Source organism: Ambystoma mexicanum, chromosome 1q (genome assembly GCF_040938575.1).
Source record: "Ambystoma mexicanum isolate Mex_15411 chromosome 1q, UKY_AmexF1_1, whole genome shotgun sequence".
NCBI lineage: Eukaryota > Metazoa > Chordata > Amphibia > Caudata > Ambystomatidae > Ambystoma > Ambystoma mexicanum.
The window spans coordinates 1,229,275,871-1,229,295,101 of record NC_090922.1 but is presented as its reverse complement, the minus strand read 5'-3'; the positions used below and the strand labels follow the sequence as shown (position 1 = coordinate 1,229,295,101).

Here is a 19,231-nt window from a genome sequence, read left to right as displayed (position 1 = left end):
TGGGTACGTGGATGAGGTGGGTGAGATGGGATCTGGTGGGTCTAGTGGACGAGTTTAGGGTGATCCTTTCAGATAAGTACGGTGGGGCGTCAGCAGAGAGGCATCTATGGGTGATGGCCATGGTTTTGAAAAGGATGCAATCCTTTACAGGTAGCCAGTGGGTGTCTTTCCTTGCCTGGGATATGTGTTCCCTTTTGGGAATAATCAGAGCTGCTCTTAGGGCATTATTTTGCGTGTCTTGCATTTTGTTTAGATTTTTTGCAGAGGTGCCCAGAAATAGGGCATTGCAGTAGTCCAATTTGGTGCCTACTGTGGCTCTGGCTATTGATAGGCAGTTTTTAGAGAAGAGGAAGGGTTTAACTGCGTTGATCACTTTTGTGGTGAGTGCGGCGGACGAGGCGATGGCATTGACCTTACGTGACATTGACAGTGTTGAGTCGAGGTATACTCCTAAGGTTTTGACTGCTGAGGAGACCGTGATGGTGGAGTTGTCAATGTTAAAGGTTTTGAATTCAGATGGGAGTTTGTTAAGGGTTTCCTTGGTGCTAACTATGAGGTTCTCTGTCTTATCTCCATTTAGACAGAGGCCATTGGCTGCCATCCAGGTTTGTATGGCTGTGTAGATTTTGGTTAGTGCCGCAGCGTCTTGTTCGTAAATGCTTGTGAGGGGGAGTAGGACTTGGGTGTCATCGGCTTAGTTGGTGTAGGCTATGTCGCAACGTTCCAAGTCATTGAAGAGTGGAAGGGTTAAAATGTTGTAGTGCGGGGGCTGTGCATGAGCCGTGTGGGACTCTGCAGTGGATGGTGGTAGGGGTGGCACAGGCAGAGTCTGAGAAGACTTTCATGAGTCGACCCTTGAGGAAGGAGGTAACCCAGGCGATGGCTTGAGGAAAGAAGTGGGCTTCGTTTTTCAGTTGTCTGTCTAGGATGTCGTGGTTGACCAGGTCAAAGGCAGCAGACAGGTCGAGCAGGAGTAGGAGTGCTGGCTTGCCTTTGCCCGTGATGTCGCCTAGTTGTATTTTGCGGTCGAGTAGAGCAGACTCAGTTGTGTGTCCTGGACGTAAGCCTGATTATCTTTTTCCTAAGATGTGATTTTCTTTGAGGTATTTCTGGATTTGTATGTAGACCACTTTGTCCAGGATTTTTAGCAGGAAGGGGACGGTGGTGATGGGTCTGTAGTTGTTGGCGTTTTCCGGGTCTAGTATTGGTTTTTTGAGAAGTGGGCACACCCAAGCTTCTTTTAGGCCCTCAGGAACTGAGTTGGAGTTGAAGGAGGCATTGATAAAAGACTTGAGAAACGGTGCAAGAGTTTCTACACAGTCTTTGATTAATTTAGCGAGGCATGAGCCGCCTTTGTAACTGGAGGGCTTGGTTTATTTTTGTTCACAATTTCTATTACTTCCAATTCTGAGGTGTCCCTGAATTTGAAGGGTGTGGTAGGGTCTTTTGTGACCTGTGTATTGGTCTTGGCGTGGGAGGATGATTGGATGTGCTGAGTGAGGCTTTTATGGTGGTCCAGGATTTTCACTCTGGAGGAGTTAAGTTTTGTTTAGAAGGGCGGATTGTATGGTGTTGCACCATGATTGATCTTTGACAATCTCTTGGGTCTTAGTGGTAGGTGTGGATAGTTCCTTGGATTCAGAGCTAGCATTGGAGATGCTGTCATTATAGGATGTGGATTTGGCTATAATGATGGCTTTTTTGTATTGACTTGCCAGTGATTTGTATGAGGATAGTGAGGCGGCATTGGGGGAACTTTGCCAATTGTTTAGCGCTTTGCTTTTTTTGGTGCGCAGTTCCTTTAACTCTGAATAAAACCAGGTGTTGGAGTGTTTGATGTTTTTGGCTTTTTTCTTTTGGAGGGGTGCAATGTCTATTGCTGTGCTGATTGTGAATTTGTAGATGTCTGTCAGTACCACTGGGTCTGGCTCGGTGGGAAGATTGGAGGTGAGCATGTCTAAGTAGGGGAGAATCCTCTCTTTAGTGAAGTTTCTGGTGCTTCTAGCCATGGTTGCTGGTGTTGGGTTTGGTTTGTTAGCTGTGGTTGCATGTGTAGGGATGAGAAAGTTTATAAGTGAGTGGTCAGACCAGGGGGGGTTGGTGTGATGGAGCTGATGTCGATGTCACAGTTGTGGTCCGCTACCCAGTCAAGGATGCGCCCTTTGCTATGTGTGGGCGTGTTGATTTTTTTTAACGAAACCTAGTTCTTGGAGTGATTGAGCTAAGGCTATAGATGGACTTTCCTTTTGGTCATTCAATCCCAGGTTGAGATAGTCTAGGAGGATGGTTTTGGTGGTAGTTTTTAGGTTTTCAGCTAGGAGGTGTGAGGTTATCATGGAAGTTGGATATGGGGCCTGGTGGGCGGTAGGCTAAGTTGATGGTGATGGTAGTGTTGGCAGATAGCGAGCTTCTGGCTGCGAGGGAGTCAATATTTTCTATGAGATTGGAGGGGGATTGTCGTATCTCTAGGTGGTCCCTGACTATGAGGGCTACTCCCCCGCCTGTGGTTATGGGTCTGTCCTGTCTAATAATAGTGTATCCTTCAGGGATAGCTAATGAGCGGGCAGGGCCTGCAGCATTGTGTAGCCACGTTTCAGTAATGGCTAGGATATCGATGTTGAGGTTGGTTAGGTCATGGATTTCGATGGCGTGTGCAGGAAGGGATCTGGCCTTGATCAGTGCACATTGTAAATTTGAGGGTGTCATGTGTGTTGCTTTTCCCTTGATTTTTGTTAAGGTAGCTTCTTTTGTGGCAGTGGTGGGTGGCGCCTTAGGCATGCAATGTGGGTCTAGGTTTTTTAGCATATTTAGGCTGGCCAAAGGCATGAGTGGTCGTGGCTGGTTTGTGAGGTTTGGGGTGAGTGTCTGGAGCAGAAGCCTAATAGTTGGTTTCTGGAGCTAGTGGTTCTTGGCCATGTTGTGTGGTTGGTGGCTTTAATGTGGGTAACTTGGGGGTTGGGTTTGGTGGTGTAGGATGGTTGGAATAGAGTAGGAGCGATATGAGATGAGGGGGAGTGTTCTGGGTTGGCCATGTTGCAAGCATGGAGTGGGCTTGGGAATCAATTAGTAATCAATTGTGGTCAGTACAGGTAATATTAGGCAGCAGAAATCAATTGCGAGCAGTACTAGGCATCAATATTCAGTTGTGGTCAATGCATGCAATATTGGGCAGCAGAAATCAATTGTGGGCAGTACTAGGCATCAATATTCAGTTGTGGTCAATGCAGGCAATATTGGGCAGCAGAAATCGTTTATGTGCATGGTAGAGTCAGTTCTAGGTTGCTGTGATGACACGATAATTATTTGTGCTGGACACAACGTGTTGTATGATTAACTATAGCAGGATGGTCACTTACTGATGTTACAAGCTGACGGGTAGGGTTGTGGGGCTTTGGCCATGCGCCGAGGCGCGAACAGGGGCACACAGGGCCTTAGTCTAGGCCTTTGTCGATTGGCCGGCATATCCGCCAGCCGGCGGAAGTGGTGGAAACAAATGGGGCTTCGGTCACCTAGCGACCAGGCTTCGAGGCCAGAGCCTCGCTCTCATGCCGTGCAGCACCTGACATTGCTAGGCCAGGCAGAAGGATGGGCGAAGGTCAGGCAGCAAGTGCGCGAGGTTGCAGTGTGGTGCGGATTTTAACAGTGCAGATGGGGCACAGGCAGAAATCTGGCACAAAGGGGTGCTGTTGTGCTGTGTGAACATAGGTTGGGATAGAGATTCCAAAAGTATGGTGCTTCATCATATTGGACTGCCAAGGTGTGGTACGATAGTTGGGCCCAAGCTTTTCACGGGACAATTTTCTTCCACAAGTTACAAGTGGCATGAAGCTGTCATCTTTTGTCCTGTATAGAGAAATTCCCACTCGCTATACAGTAGTTATATGCCCAAAAGCTTGACATATTAGCTAGAGCTAAGCAAGGGCGCTTAATTTGGAATCAGATCACGTATCTGCCCAAACTGCTCATCCGGGAAAAGGGTGATGGTGCTATTTAGCATCAGTCACTGGGGCTGGGTGAAGGGGGTTATGCTGACGCTTGGGACACAGTGAAAGAAGTCCAGTTTTAGATCTGGCAGCTGAGCAATGGATGCGACCTTGTAGCTTTCATACATTTTCTTCCGTTTTAGGGCGGCATGTATGGCCATGGGCAGAAGCGAATCGTTGAAAGAGCCTGTTGAATGGATAATGGCTGCTGCACAGACGAGGGGGAAGTGGACACTGTAGAATGCAGCAGGGGGGTATAGGGGAGATCAGGCAGGCATCTTGAGCACCATGTAGAATGAATTCTCATGGCCATCGGGAATGACCGGCTTACTGACGGATATTGACCGGGTGGCCTGTATCCTGATTGGCTCTCGGGCCTTGTGTCCTGCTACTGTTGCTAATAGGTGGTGATACAAATTGAAGAGTACTTGGTTTATAGACTTCAAGTGAGGAAAGACAGATTTGGCGCTGCAGGGATTCAAACCTGCAAAGTGTCAACTGTCCTCATTTCTGGGGCAAACCTTTATCCCGTTTGCTATCCTCCTTTTATGTAAATAGCTTTACTTTATATCATGTTTGCATGTATAAAGTTCTCCCTGCCTGTTTCAGTGAGGAAAATGTGGGACTGGGTTTGTCATCAAACTAGCTGTAGATTAATAATTTCCATAGTGTCACTCTATGGTGTGTGTGGTATTTAAAATGTCCTCAAACTGAAGTAGATAAAGTGTACAATGTTACTTTATTTATGGAGGGGGTTATATTTGCAAGTTCCTATTTGAAAGACATTTTCAAGCCTAATTATGTGGTCCTAACATTTATTATGAAGCCAGTGACTTCTTAAACAAATGTCCATATGTATAGTATACGGCTATGTAGTTTCAGCATTGGTGTCCTATACCTTCACATATATTTATTTTTTTCTCCAAGAATTCAATTTTACGATCCATTTGAGGTACAACCATTTGACTGATGTTCTGTAGGGTGTAATACAGATGGATGAACCATCATCCATACAAGTCCTTAAGCAGTGTGGACTTTCATTTATCTTTGGGTTGAAGCCAACAGAAGTAGGCTTTAGTTCAAAGCCCAGTCTCCTGATTAAAAGATTATAAACCCCAGAGCATTTTGGAAATATAACTGGAGAAGAAAGCAATGCAATTCGACCCAGCATTACATTGATTTTCCATTTTACATGAAGTCAACATGTACTTAGTCTTTGGCAATCCAGTGTCCAAGAATCAATCGCAACCCATTTAATTTGAAATCCTTTATGTTGTTATTTCACCTGCCAGATTCAGTTTCGACATCAATTTAAATCTTTTAAGTCTTCATCAGGTGTGAGGGGTAAGTAATGCGAGGCAGACAACTGTGTTTTTCTCACTATTAGACATTTTACTAACAACAAAGTGAAAATTAATCCTCACTAAACCTACTCTCAGGAAGTTCCCTACCTAGCTTAACGTCTAAAGGGATTACTCCTAGCATAAACAAAACTGGGCTTCACACTAAACATCAAAGCATTAAAAGTAAAACAAAAACATGACTAACCAACAATGAATAACCAACAACCAGTGATTTGGATGAACGTCACCTGTCCTGGCTAGATCCCTTCCCCGGGATTGTTCAAAGTCAATTGTTCAAATGTTCCAAGAGAAAAGTTAAGTCTTGAGCCAATTCTTGTAGGTTCCAAATGAAATAAAAGTTCACCAAACAAAACTCCACTGGTAACAGTTCTTCAGCTTTCTGTAGAAAAGTTCCCCTTCCACTTGCAGTCAAGAAAACAGCACCAATCATTCTTTAAGGAAGACCATCTACTTTAAAGAACTGTAAGAAAATGTATTCCCCCTTATTAGCACAGATGTATACCTCTGTCTCCGGTCGGGAACTACAATTGGTCACACGCAACCTCTTTTATGAGAAGTCTTGCAACAGTTTGTAAACCACTCGGAAACCTTGAAGCCAACTTTCAGAATGCGTTCCCCTTCATAATTGGAGACATGCAACCACTCCAGTAACAGTAAATGGTTTGAATGGAAAAGGAAAAGCTTGTCTGTATACGCAAGCGCTCTGGCTTGTGTTAGACGCGTGCGTGATATATTTCCATTGCCCGCAGGACTCTTAACAATGACGAACCGCTTCTACTCTCTCCCACTCTTATGTGAGCTGGTAACCATTACCGTCAAAGTTTTTAAAGTGAACCTGAACACAGAGCATAACTCACCGGCTCCAGGAGCGATGCGGTTGCTGGCTGCCGCCACTTCCTGACCTTCTGCTACCTCGTTAGGCACTCTTGGGACCCACACCCCTCTGCAGCACAGATGTCACCGGTCTGGCCTTAACCATGGGGAGTCTCCTACACTCCTCTGTCCCTCGGCTTGCTTCTGCACACGGGCCTCAGGGTATAGCACTATCACGGCTCTGCAATTTCAGCCACTAGGTGCACCTAGGAATACTTTAATCTTCGCACGTCTCACAGTGAGGACACAGCAAGACAGGGGTTGTGAACACAGGACTCTGTAGAACTTGTAGGTGAAATCTGCTTTCTTCTTGTCCCGGCGTCCCTTTAGTGATCACACTTCCTCATGAACTGTGCTCTTCTCCTGTTACTACTGTCAGCCTTCCTACTCCACCTCCATCTATCTTCCCCCTCCTGCTGCAGCCATTTATGCCTCTTAGGTGGGGCAATTGATTTCAGGTGCAGGCTCTTAATGTTAATTGCCTGACCTCGACAAAGCTGTTAGGCCTACATCCCTGTCCTTTGATTCTACATGCCTCTTCTGTCCCCTTCTTCGTAACAGTCCCTAAGGGATTCTAGGACATGTAGTTCAATTTCATTTTTTTCCTACTTCTGATAAACATTTAAGGGTAGTTTTAACTCCCTTAGTATTTTTAAAAGGAAGATTGTAGGTTTCACTCTTAGAGGAAGAAGGTGTAGAGAAGGCAATATTGTCCCCATTCCTTGCAGCGTACCTTTGGTATTTGGGAGGGTGTTTGGTTTTAGGGATATAAAAGATTTTTTCTTTTGGTATGTGTTGTGGTATTACAATCTTGGGTTTTACCACTTTAGCTTTAACAGGAGGCTGAGAGATATTAAAATGATAGTAAGCCATAACCTCTTCTTTCACAGTGGTAAGACTATCCCTATCGGACTAAAAATACTGTGCCTCATCCTATGAAATCTCCTCACTACCCTGGGCCTTGTCTCCACCCGGGTGCTCCATAAACAGTACAGCAGCCCCAGGGTTGGGATCAAGAAACGTCTGCCCTCCCCTGGCCACCTGGGAGGAGACTTTAGGCAGAGTTTTAGTGAGGGATCCGCAGAATTCTTCACACAGGCTAATAAATTACTATGGAAAATCATCTTCGCAATAAGTCCCACAGGATAGATGCAAAAGCAATACCTCATGAAGTGTTATCTTTTTTTAAACGCTGTTTACATGGACGGTTTGTGACAAAGCAGCAGACTTCTGGTTCAAATGTGTATTTTCAAGCTATCAAACTCTTTTATAGGAATGCCTAACAGAAAGGTAGAGTTTGCTATTGGCTAAATGACATGACCCGAAACTCGCAGCAAATTCTTGGTGAAGCTAATGCATGGCTTTGTTTCCTTGATAAGACTATAATAAGGTTCAGGCGTGAGACACCATTAGCTAATATAATTCTGTGCTGGATGGGAACATTACCAGAGAAGCCTATGTACCACTGTTATTTGTGAATGGAAGATTTATGTAGTCTTCCACAGATCATTTGGACACAGATTTATGAAACTGTGAGGTCATGAAAAATCTGTGTATAACCTTGTATGTTAAACGTATATTGAATAGTTCACCACAAAAAACTATCCTGATTAATGATGCATTGATCTCCGACAATGTCCAAACGTTTCTAAAGTTTTTAAGAAATTTGCCTTCTCCCTGTAAATGTTCTTCAAGAAGCATCATGTGCAGAAATTCCAATGATGTTAGAAGAATTGCAAACAAAAGGCTTGAAGACCTGCTAACAACTACGAACAAATTTAATATGCCTGTAGAAATTAAGATGTTTGGCAGTTCAAGGACCAGTTGCCCAACATTTAAAATTATGCAGGATTAGCAGGTGTGATGAATCAGATGATGTCCTCACTTCTTTCCCTGAGGAAACCTCCCTCTATATGGCTACCTGAACATGCGGGAAGGTATATGAGGGAGGACCATGTGTGGGGGAGATGCATCTCGGGGAAAGAACAGGAAATTGTTGGAGGAAACCACATATCGCCTTTTCCTTTCAGGGATGTTCTCTCTGTCCCCCATGCATTAATGGCATACTGTTGCACTCCTCCCAAGCTCTATGTAGATCTACTTTTGTTACTCCCCAAACCCCCATGAGGAATAGTGTATCAACAACTGGGATGAGTAAGAAGCAGTGAGTAGTGCAGATCACTTCCAACGAAGTTTGGTATCCACTCCCTCAAGACCATTTGGGGAAATGATCTCATGATCACTGATAAAAGGAAGAATCGAATAGTAATGAATATTGTGAGGCCCGGAAAACCGACGCTGCGGTCTAGTTGTTGGAAGACGGCTAAGCAAGCTGGGAAGTTCAATTACAGCCCAGCTACACCTGACCATGAGAAGGAGCAGTGGAGAGGAGAGCTGCAGATGTTGAATGGCAGTGCAAACCACAGTAACGCCGAGTACCAGGCTGGGGGAGGACCCACCGCAGTAGGCGATGTGAAGGTGAATCGGAACGATGAAAGAAGCCTGGGTGCAGGCAGCTCCCACTGAGAGAAAGAGCAGCAGGAACCTTGCACCACAGAAGGAGACGGCAAGGGTACAGCGTTTAATCGGATGCACAGTGTCAATATTCAGACGCAGACAGGAGCGAGGAAAGGCTGGAGACAACCGGTAAGCCCTGCGAGAATAAGTGTTACCAGCAAACAGGTGCTGCTCTATAGATATTCTGCAGTCGGAAGAAAACCAAAGGGGGGGGTGGCGCAGAAGCTCCCAGTGAATCTGAAGAACGCAAGTGGGTTACCGGATTGCCAATTAAAGTTAATATCTTCTTCAATAGGCAACAAGAGGCCAAAAGCAAAGCGGTAAAGTCCTGGCAGGGAAGTGTACCAGGTGAAGATAAAATTTAGTGGTTGTGTAACAAGGCCTGGCAAGAGAAAATACCAGGTTAAGATCAAGAGAGCAATACGTCTCCTGGAATCTCAAGGAGGGGCATGCGCTTGAGATTATGAACTGTTGTGAAGGTATATAAAGAAAAAGTGCTTACGAAGAGACCGTCCATCAGGATTTGTAACATGTCAGAAAAAGGTAAAGACAAAGCCTGGGCAAGGGAACTGGTACCCATGAAAAGCGAGGATACCAAGGGGAGAGAGTAATCCTTTTGGAGCCTAATTATTCGTTTTGAACTTCTAGCATTGGAACAAGGAATCTGGGGAAGGAAGTTATTCTCTGGAACTTTGAACATTGTTCATTGGAAACTTTTCGTTGAATTTGAACTTTTGTTTTGAACTTGAACATTTGGTCATTTTGGAAAAATCAAGAGACGATCTCCTGTACACTTGAGTATATTTATAGTGTAGGGGCCAGAATAGGATTATGGACATAGAACATAACTTTTTTTGGACACTAGACAGACCCATTAGTTTTGGTTGAGGTAGGGAAACGCCTCCTTGGGAAAGCGAGGTGTTTTCCAACCCCCATTTGCTTTAATAAAAGTTTGTAACAACAAGCGTGGCTCCTGTGTACGCATCTCATTCCTGGCTCCTCGCAATGGCAACAGTGGAGGCTTTGTTGCAAGTAATAAGGTCTGTTAAATGTGACTGCAATTCACACATTTAATCAGTGGAAGCAATGTTTTGCATTACATATTTACTCCATGATCATTATATACTTTCTTGCAGAAATTAGTGTTTTGAAAGTTGGGTCTTTAACATGGCAAGAGTTGGCGAAAACTAGGCTGTGAGGAAAACTAATATTCCATTGTGCACTTTTGGAGCGGATGAAGCGGCTTGAAGGTACAGCAGAGCTTTGAAGGCAATTAGACATGTACTAGCCAAAAAGCACACTTGATGAAAATCTTGAAGTCATCCCACCACCAGTGCAAGCCAGCAGTACAAATCGCAATCCAAGAAATCCAACATCAACTGCCAATACTCCACCTGGTGGTTGCAGTTGATGGCACAGCAGAGGTCCAAGCTTTGGATCAGGCGGAAGGCTTTCAGATTTGCAAAGAGATGGCTGAAGCATTCAAACGAACTCTAAAACAGTACTTTGAGTATGATGAAATACAGCTCCTGTTTGGCACATACAAGGAGCACTTGCTAAAGTGTAAACGGCAAAAGATGTGCCAGGGAATTGTGCCAATCCCTCTACAAAGTCGCAGACAGCCCAAATATAGCTAATGTTGGTATGAAGAAGCCAACTCGATACACTAACATCCACAGTTGAGTTCATGAAGACATCTTTCAGCATGCACCAATGGCCACAAAATACTTTGTTTTTGTGTACAGAGGGGTCTGCCTCACATTGGCCCTTGGACTGCCTTTTAAGTATGCAAGAAGAGGCAGACATGAACATTTATTTTTCATGTCATAAATTCCTCCAAGACAAGCTACAGAACGCGGTATGTTTTCATTCTTACTTTAAGAAGGTACACGGAACTCCCCATCCCCCACCCTCCCTTCCCCCGAGTCCTGCTTTGTGCATTTCAGTTGCAGAGCTGTTCACATTCCTAGGTTCCTAGAAGACTTCTGCAGTACATGCATTTCCCATCTGGCTGGATCTGATTTCATATGCATTTTTGTCAGGGAAATGTAAAATGCCACACTGGAAAGCATTCACTACAGTGACTGAGGACACGCCTATGGCACTGAATACACCTTTCTGGCATGAAATTCACTAGGAAAATAAGAAAAAACATTGGTGAAGCCAATGGTTTTTGCAGTTGTGGTTGTTCATTGCATTTCATATTAATTGGTTAGAAGGCAGTAAATACTTGAACTCTACTTAGCAAGTATTTACAAAAATGTCTGCAAATTAGTACTTGCAGAAAAAATAGCATTAATAATAGACTAGTCTTTCTTCACTGAAGTGCAGGCAAGTCTTTTTATTATGTGCACTACTGATATGTAAGCAAACGCAGTGTTTGAAAATTGTACGGTAAGCATGATGATTTTGAGGGTAAGTTAGGGTGGTTGGGATAAGGGTGAGTTCAGGTGGAGAGAAGGGGGTGAGCGAACATGGGATGTTAGGCAGGGATGAGCATGTAGGAATGGGTGAGCTAGGACGTTGGCAGAGGTGAGATGGTGCATATCAGAAGGGGCGGTAGGGGATATGGAACGACGGTTGGACAGCGGTAAAACAGGGAAGCTGGGGCTAGAGTTGGGTAGTGTTAGGATGGGCTCACTGGCGTAGCAGGGGACCCTGTAGCGCCTGTGATGCAGGGCGTCACGCCAGTGCATGCCCCTCAAAAAGGAAAACGATTCCACAACAAAAAATTCTAAACAAAAATACGTTTCTATTTTAAGTCGCACTACTTTGATGAAGACATTATCTCTGTGACGCTGTAACAAACAATTTCTTTCTGAAACGGAGACTTCAAAAAGAAACTATTTATTTTTGAAGTCCGAGGGCTGCCCCCACCCCATGACATGGAAGTCTCCAAGCTGGAGGCCCCCATGTGGGTGAGGGGAGGGAGGCCTATAACTTAAAAAATAGTTTCTTTTTGAAGTCACTCTGCTTTCATAAATAAATGATTTCCGTTAATGTTCGGACTTTTAACGGAAATAATTTCTTTATGAAGTCATACTGATTTGAAAAAGAAACCATTTCTTTTTGAATTAATGGGCTCCCCTCCACTCAAGTACATGTACGTTCAATCCAAATGGTCATCCTTTTTCAAGCTACGCAGACATGACATGTGATGTTATTGGCTAGAGAGGCATTTTGGTGCAGACAGTCTCGTAATTTCTTAGTTTGGCTTGACTTTTTTTTTTTTTAACTGGGCATCTCTGATGAGGCAGTCCTGCTAAGTGTAACTACATGGCTAGACTGCCATTTGGGTGCTGCCAGTCTAGCCGTTTCTTACTGTGGCATTGTATATTTTTCTGGGCATCTTATTACATGGCCACGGTAGTGGCCATGTAGTTATGGTTAAGTTGGTGTTTCCATAGGAAGAGCACTTTTTGGGCGGCTTATAACTTCGCTCTGCCTGGACGAATCCTCACCAAACTTTGGAAAAAAAGTATTTGGGTCACTGAATTTTTTTGCAAAGTTTGGTGAGGATTCGTCCAGGGGGGGGCAAAGTTATAGGGGGGTCCCAAAACTTTTTTTTTCCATAGTCTGAATGGGAACAAAATTTTGCTCGCGTCAACAGCCCAAACCGCTGGATGGATTTTCACCAAATTTGGACCAGGAGCAGCGACTTGGTCCCGAAAGCGTGCTTTTGCAAATTTGGTGAAAATCCGTCCAGTAGTTTTTTTTAAAATGACCAAAAAGTAGGTCAACAAAAATTAGTGATATCTGTGTTCAGTCCGCGGACACACTTCCCTGTTTGCTCCGCGGACAGTGTCCTGATTGGCCAATCGGCTTGCGTGATGTTCGTGGATATGCAACGTGTTCGCTGATTGGACGGCATGGAGCGTGAAGCGTGTCAGATTTTCGGTAGCGCCCGCCATCTTGGATTCGCGGTCGTCCGCGGACAGTGCAGTGAAACTTTGTTCAAAATTTGTATTTAGTAGAGTGTGTTGGTGCGTAGGAGTGTTTGGGGAGGGTGGGAGTGTATGAGATAGGATGAAAGTTGTGTTTTTTTATGTGTTAGACATTCTTTTTGTGTTCGATTTGTCTGCGGACATCACGGGTGTTCTGAAATGTTCTAAATAAACTGAATGGGGGGCGTTCTGAGGACTCAATATGTGTCCGTTTTGTTCGCAAGCAAACTGAAACTGTTCTAAGAACACTCGCAGTGTCCTGAAATGTTCACAAATAAACAAAATGGGGTGTCCTGAGTATGCTGTCCGTATTGTTCGTTGTCAAGTTGAATATGTTCTAAGAACACTCGCGGTGTCCTGAAATGTTCGCAAATACACAAAATGGGGGTGTTCTGAAGACGTTGTTGAACACTCGCTGTGTCCTGAAATGTTCACAAATATGAATGGGGGGGTTGTGGCTGGCAAGTTGAATGTGTTCTAAGAACACTCGCGGTGTCCTGAAATGTTCGCAAATAAACAAGTTGGTGGTGTTCTGAAGACGCTTCTAAGAACACTCGCGGTGTCCGGGGAATGTTCGTAGGGGGTGTCCTGAGGACGCTGCCCGTATTGTTCTCTGTCAAGTTGAATGTGTTCTAAGAACACTCGCTGTGTCCTGAAATGTTCACAAATATGAATGGGGGGTTGTGTGTAACGCTCACCTGATTCCCACAGAGACGCTGACCCGAACAGGACTGCTACCGTTTCTTTTATCGTGAGGCGCAGGGCCCGGAAGATGCTCTGAACGGGGCCTCCGAATTTGGATTGCCTGGCTTGTAGAGTAAGTTTTCTGCAGGTGGAAGAAAAGGGATTGATTACCAGCAGGGGTGGATATGTGTTCCCACCAATCTCCCGTTTCTCACTCTTCTTGACCCCCAACTTGGTTTCTGCGAGCTCTCACCTTAGGTATTGTAAAGATGAGCTCTCCATCCTGCTTCAGGTGCAGGGGTGCGTAGAATCCAGTTACGTCACTGGATGGGAAATAGTTGCGGACACTATGTCCTTCGTCTCTCCTACGGGAGCCGTAAGTATGAGTGTCTTTTCTCCACAGGAGCCGGGGCCCAGAAACCTAAAGCTGGTAAGTGTCTTGGTGAGTATTTGTTCTCCGTGCTTAGTTAGTGCTCACCATGTATTCCTCTTATGCAGGTGCTGGGATGTAGCTGGCGTCGTAGCCGCGGTGGAGGAAGGTAAGTGAAAGAAAAGCGACTGCTTACTTCTAATGATTGTCTTTTTCTGCTTACAGGTGCCGAGATGCTGCCGGCGACACAGCCGATGTCGCGCGTGATGAGGCACGTAAGTAAGTGGAAGAAATGTGGCCGCTTTAGAGAGGGCACCTCTAATGACTGTCTTTTTCTGTTTTTCAGGTGCCGAGATGCTGCCGGCGTCGTGGCCGCGGTGGAGTTCGGCGAGGCCACGGATGGGTAAGGCAAGGCGGTGTGGCTGCGAGCGTTTGAGAGCACTGCTAATCTTGTACCTTTCCTTTGCAGGATCGTCGGAGGTAGGATTGCTGAGGCCGGATTCCGGTAAGTAATTTCTAATGCTCGCCTTCTCTTTTCTTGTCTGTTTGCAGGTGTTCCGGGTGCTGGCAGGCGTGTCAGGAGCCAGGATGCAGGAGCCGACTCAGTGAGCGTCCTGCTGCTGATGCAGAATAACACGAAGCACGTGTATTCCATCGGGCATGGTTTAAATAGCAGAGAAGTGCTTCAGGTGTGTGTTCTTCCACCGGCCCCACCCAGGTAAGAAAAGAGTCCCTGAATAGAGGAAATAGTTCCTCCCAGTCCTGATGGCTGGAGACTTCAGCCAGGCTGGATTGTTCTGGGTAAGTATGCAGCATGGTCTGCCTCAGGTAAGTCCACCCAAGCATTATTACACAGTTTATCAAAATGAGCCCGGCGCCTATGCCGCCGGGACTGAAGTCCTTTATGAGCCTGGCGCCAAAGGCGCCAGGATACGGTCCAAAGGGCCCCTGTAGGGGTCTGCTGGGTCCGGAGATGTGGAAGAAAGGTCTGCTTCCGGGGGCGCTGGGCCAGTCCTGGCTCCTCGGAAGTAGTGCTCATGACATTGTGGCTGGCAAGTTGAATGTATTCTAAAAACACTCGCCGTGTCCTGAAATGTTCGCAAATACACAAAATGGGGGTGTTCTGAAGACGTTGTTGAACACTCGCGGTGTCCTTAAATGTTCGCAAATAAACACGATGGTGGTGTTCTGAAGACGCTTCTAAGAAAACTCGCGGTGTCCTGAAATGTTCACAAATAAACAAAATGGGGTTGTCCTGAGGACGCTGTCCGTATTGCTCTTTGTCAAGTTGAATGTATTCTAAGAACACTCGCGGTGTCCTGAAATGTTCGCAAATAAACAAAATGGGGTTGTTCTGAGGACACTGTTCGTATTGTTCGCTGGTAAGTTGAAAGTGTTCTAAGAACACTCATAATGTCCACAGACATTAAAAGTTTCCATAAACCATAGTTGAAATGTTTGACTCTATGGATGTGATATGCTGCAGTGGTTGTTGCCAGGGCATAGAGTCTTGGGTGGCAACAACCACCGCAGCATATCACATTCATATTTGCTTATAACTTTGGGTGAAAAACAAATGTATAAGGAACAAAGGTGCTGCTATGGTTCTCCTTATTATTGTATACTTACTTACTAGACCAAACAGTAAGTATACAATTTGTGATGTCATCTTTGATGTCCTTGGTGTTAGTCTTAGCAATGCACGGTGGTGGCACGAGTTATGGTTGCTTAGTTTACCATAACTGGCGAATTTCAAGGGTTTTTCGGTTTTACTTGGAACCATAACGTCCCTTTTACAAAGTTTTTGCACTGAATTTCATAGATTTTTATCAGCGCAACTTAACCATAACGTCCCTTTTAACAAAGTTTTTTCACTGAAATATATATATATATCGCGCCTGTACACAAGTGTCTAGCCATGAGTGTTATTGCTTCAACTGGCATTTTGGTGCAACCAGTCTAGGTATGTCTAAATCTGGCCTGGCATACTTTACTGTAATGTTTTTACATTTATCGACTGGTCCATTGCCTTTTGGCCATGTTATCATTGTGACATGGCATTCTTATTAGCAAAGCAATACATTCATTAAAGCATTAATGTTCCTGTGCGCTGTTGGTGACTTGCATGTATTGGATTTTTGGATTGATGTTACCCTACAAAACAATTGCAAACTCTCCTGCCTTTTTTAGCCATTTTTTCTCAGAAATGTGCTGTATAATCCTTTAAAACACATAGTTATATCTTTTTACATAGCACAGTGTGCAGCATACCCCGGAGCGTTTTGTGCAAGCGTGGTAATCTAGGCCGCCCTGAAAGTGTCACGATCCGTGATTTGTTTCGGATCTGGGGTGAGGGGGTTCAGCATGGCTCACAGGAGGGCCCCAAGTTTTGTGCTATGCCACTGGCTGGGCTAGGGTGAGTTGGGTAGGAATAGGTAAGCTCGGGGTGAGATTTGGAAGGTATGGATAGTGTTTGAGCTTTTATACTGCACCAAATCACCGAAGTGTTCTGAGTGGGGCAAATTGAGGGTACATGGCAATAGAGGGTGCTTTATGGAGGTGTGGGTAGGGCTAGAGGATTGAGGAATGGGGTAGATTGTTGTGGGGCAGGGGTGGACAGTATTGGCAGTACAGCATGGTGTTCAATTGGGACAGGTTATAGTGGCGGGTTTAGCGTGTTGGTGTAGGGGTTGAATGGAGTGATATGCGGTGGGGGAAGAGTGGGTGTGTGGGGAAGGGTTGAAGAAGGGTGGATGGGCTTTAGGGAGGGGGTAGTTTGGGGGCCAAATGGGAGCAGGGTAGGTGGTTCAGGGGTGGGTTGGGGCAGAAAGGGGTGGGTCAGACCTGTGCAGTTGCACAGAGGGAATGGTGGGCCAGGGTTGGGTGGGGCATGGGGGCGGAAGGGTAGAGTAGGGCCAGATTAGTGGTGTGAGGGGGGTAGTGTGTGGGTGAGGGCAGAGTGAGGACAGACTTTTGGTGTGGGGGTGGTAGTGTGGTTGTGCCATGTTGGGGAGATGGCTGAGACAGTCAAACTACAAAAAAGCAGAGTGGACTACATGAGCACCAACTGTACTAAAGTGAGCATTACCTGATCCAAACAGCACACCATGAGACTCTGCAACTCTGTGCTTTGCGTATCTCAGCATGGTCTCAGAGGGTACTGTTTGCATCCACTCTGCATATTGTTAATTTCTTTGGCGTTTTTATATGAATATTATTCCCAGTACATAAACTGTAAGCAAATGACCCCAGACTGTAAAATAAATCACATATGAGAAAGGGAAGGAAAACAAATGATACCAATGTAGTTTTAGTAACGATTTGATAAAATCAATGACACATTGGGCTCAGTTCATTTCATTTGTTACAACACTCACCCTAATTAGAATTCTGCAAACCACCTGCTGTACACTCATTTGGGTAGTGTCTGTGGTTGCCTTGGGCTGTTCTGCTTGAGCAGGAGCTTCTAAATCATTCGGTTCACCCTCATGACGGCAAGTCTCCTGAAGCCGGCTTCTCGTGCAGGAGATGGCACGTAGCCTACTTATTGGTGATGGAGGGCGCCTGCCATGGGCCAATAGCCAGGTCAAAGCTTTACGGACTATCTAGTTACATGTTCCTAATGCCATGTTAACCTTGATGGCAACATGGGTGTGGAATGGGTACCATCATTGCGGTGGGGGGGATGGGAATCTGAGTAAAGCATATCCAGGCCCCCGGGGGCACTCTGCAGCAATTGGTGACCTCCTCTTGTTCATGGGACAGGTCAGCATGAGAGGTGGAGGCAGAGGGGGCTCTTTGGTGGTGACCCGAGCTGTAGAAATCCAATCTATGCACAGCTGGTAGTTGGGCCATTTCATGCCACAAGCATTGACACTAGCCTTGCCAACTAGTCTGCTTCTTAGCACCCCCTTTTATTTTTTTGCCTCTAGTAATGTTTTGGCAAATAGGCCCTAGTGCTACCAAACGAGCTGCGATAAGTTACTGATTACAAGAAATCGCTTTCGTTCTTGCAACGGGTCCACTAAGAAGTCATGACTTGATACCAAGATTCACGGGCAACGGGACGCTGAGCCCATTGCACATGGATGGAACAAGGAGGACTGTGACGAAAAATGGCTCCCGTTGGCTGTACTACCATGCGCTCCAGAGCCCATTCTGCAGTCAATGAGATGTTTGTGTGCGAGGAACAGATGCAGTCCACCAAGAAGAATCCATGAACTGTTAATGATTCTCACGCTGAATAGAACTTAGAAGACTGACAGAATGTCAGCCAAGATGATGAGCATAACTACTGAGCCACTAAAGGAAGCTACATAATCTGAAAGTTAGTAACTGCATCAGTTAATCCTATTTCACAAATTAAAATATACTACCAATTGCACACATGTTATAGGGTTGGCCTTTATTTCCAGGGAAATATCCCTTAAAAATATGGTTTCATTATGTGAATGTGGCCATTGTTTAGATGCCCTTGACGTCATGGTAAATGTTAGGACCGGTTTTTAGACCTAAAAATCTCTCCGCTGCACACCTTAAACTCAGTCCCTTCATGACCAATGCAGACTAGTGAGATTGTAGGACATTTGCTGGCTGCCATTTTGATTCCCATCAGTCTTTCAATGAACCCCACCATTGAGTGACCACGGAAGAACTATCCCTCTGTTGGCACTTTCTGATGACGCAAGACCAGCCACACCTTTTCCACAAGCCTGCAAATGCACCCCTGCTAATATAGAATAACAATCTGTCTTGGGGGGGCCTTTACGGGAGCGAAATTTGGGGACATAGTAAATGTCTGGAATTAGAAACTGTGCCAAATCATTTATTGAGACAGATGGCAGGACTACAGCCAGGAACTCGTATTAGTGCTCGAAGGTTGGTATTGGGATTCGGGAAGTATAGAAGTAAATATAAGATTTTACGTTTTTTTGTGTTTTTGTTTTTTGAGAATTATTTATGGCCTTCTATTAATCAGACTAAACAATGGACTATTGCTACTTCAGCCCAGATGGCAATAAAATATAGATGGCACCACGCAGCAACTCATTTGTGTAGAGCCTGGTTTTTTTAAAGGCAGCTGTGAGGTAAATTTATTTTATGAATAAAAACAGTTTGAGGGAAGGAATTAAGGAGGAAAGCATGTCAATGGGGAAAGGATTGAGAAATGAAGAAAATGAATAACCTTTATTCGGTCAAATTATCGGCAGGGTAAGCAAGGAGACCTAGCCAGGTTAGTCTCACCTACTTCTAGTTAGAATAAATCTCCTACTGCGAAGATGACCTGGAAATATGGGGACACCGTGTGCAGATGCTACACAGGCTGCGAGGAAGATTTGGTTCATTTCCCGTTAATCTGTTCACTTTTTATGGAGCGTCAAAGGTGGCAGACCCCTTTTTTAAAAACTTTTAAAAAAATATTGACTAAGGACATGTAGTGATGCAATGAGCTACACAATGAGGAAAGGGATGTCCTATAGAGCTTGGTTGAATTTC

General features: G+C 45.1%; 1 protein-coding gene across 2 annotated transcripts in view; it reads left to right on the top strand.

Moving 5' to 3' along the window:
• Window positions 1–19,231, top strand: part of PGM1 (phosphoglucomutase 1) — a 332,168-nt gene that overhangs the window by 244,372 nt on the left and 68,565 nt on the right. The window lies entirely within an intron of this gene.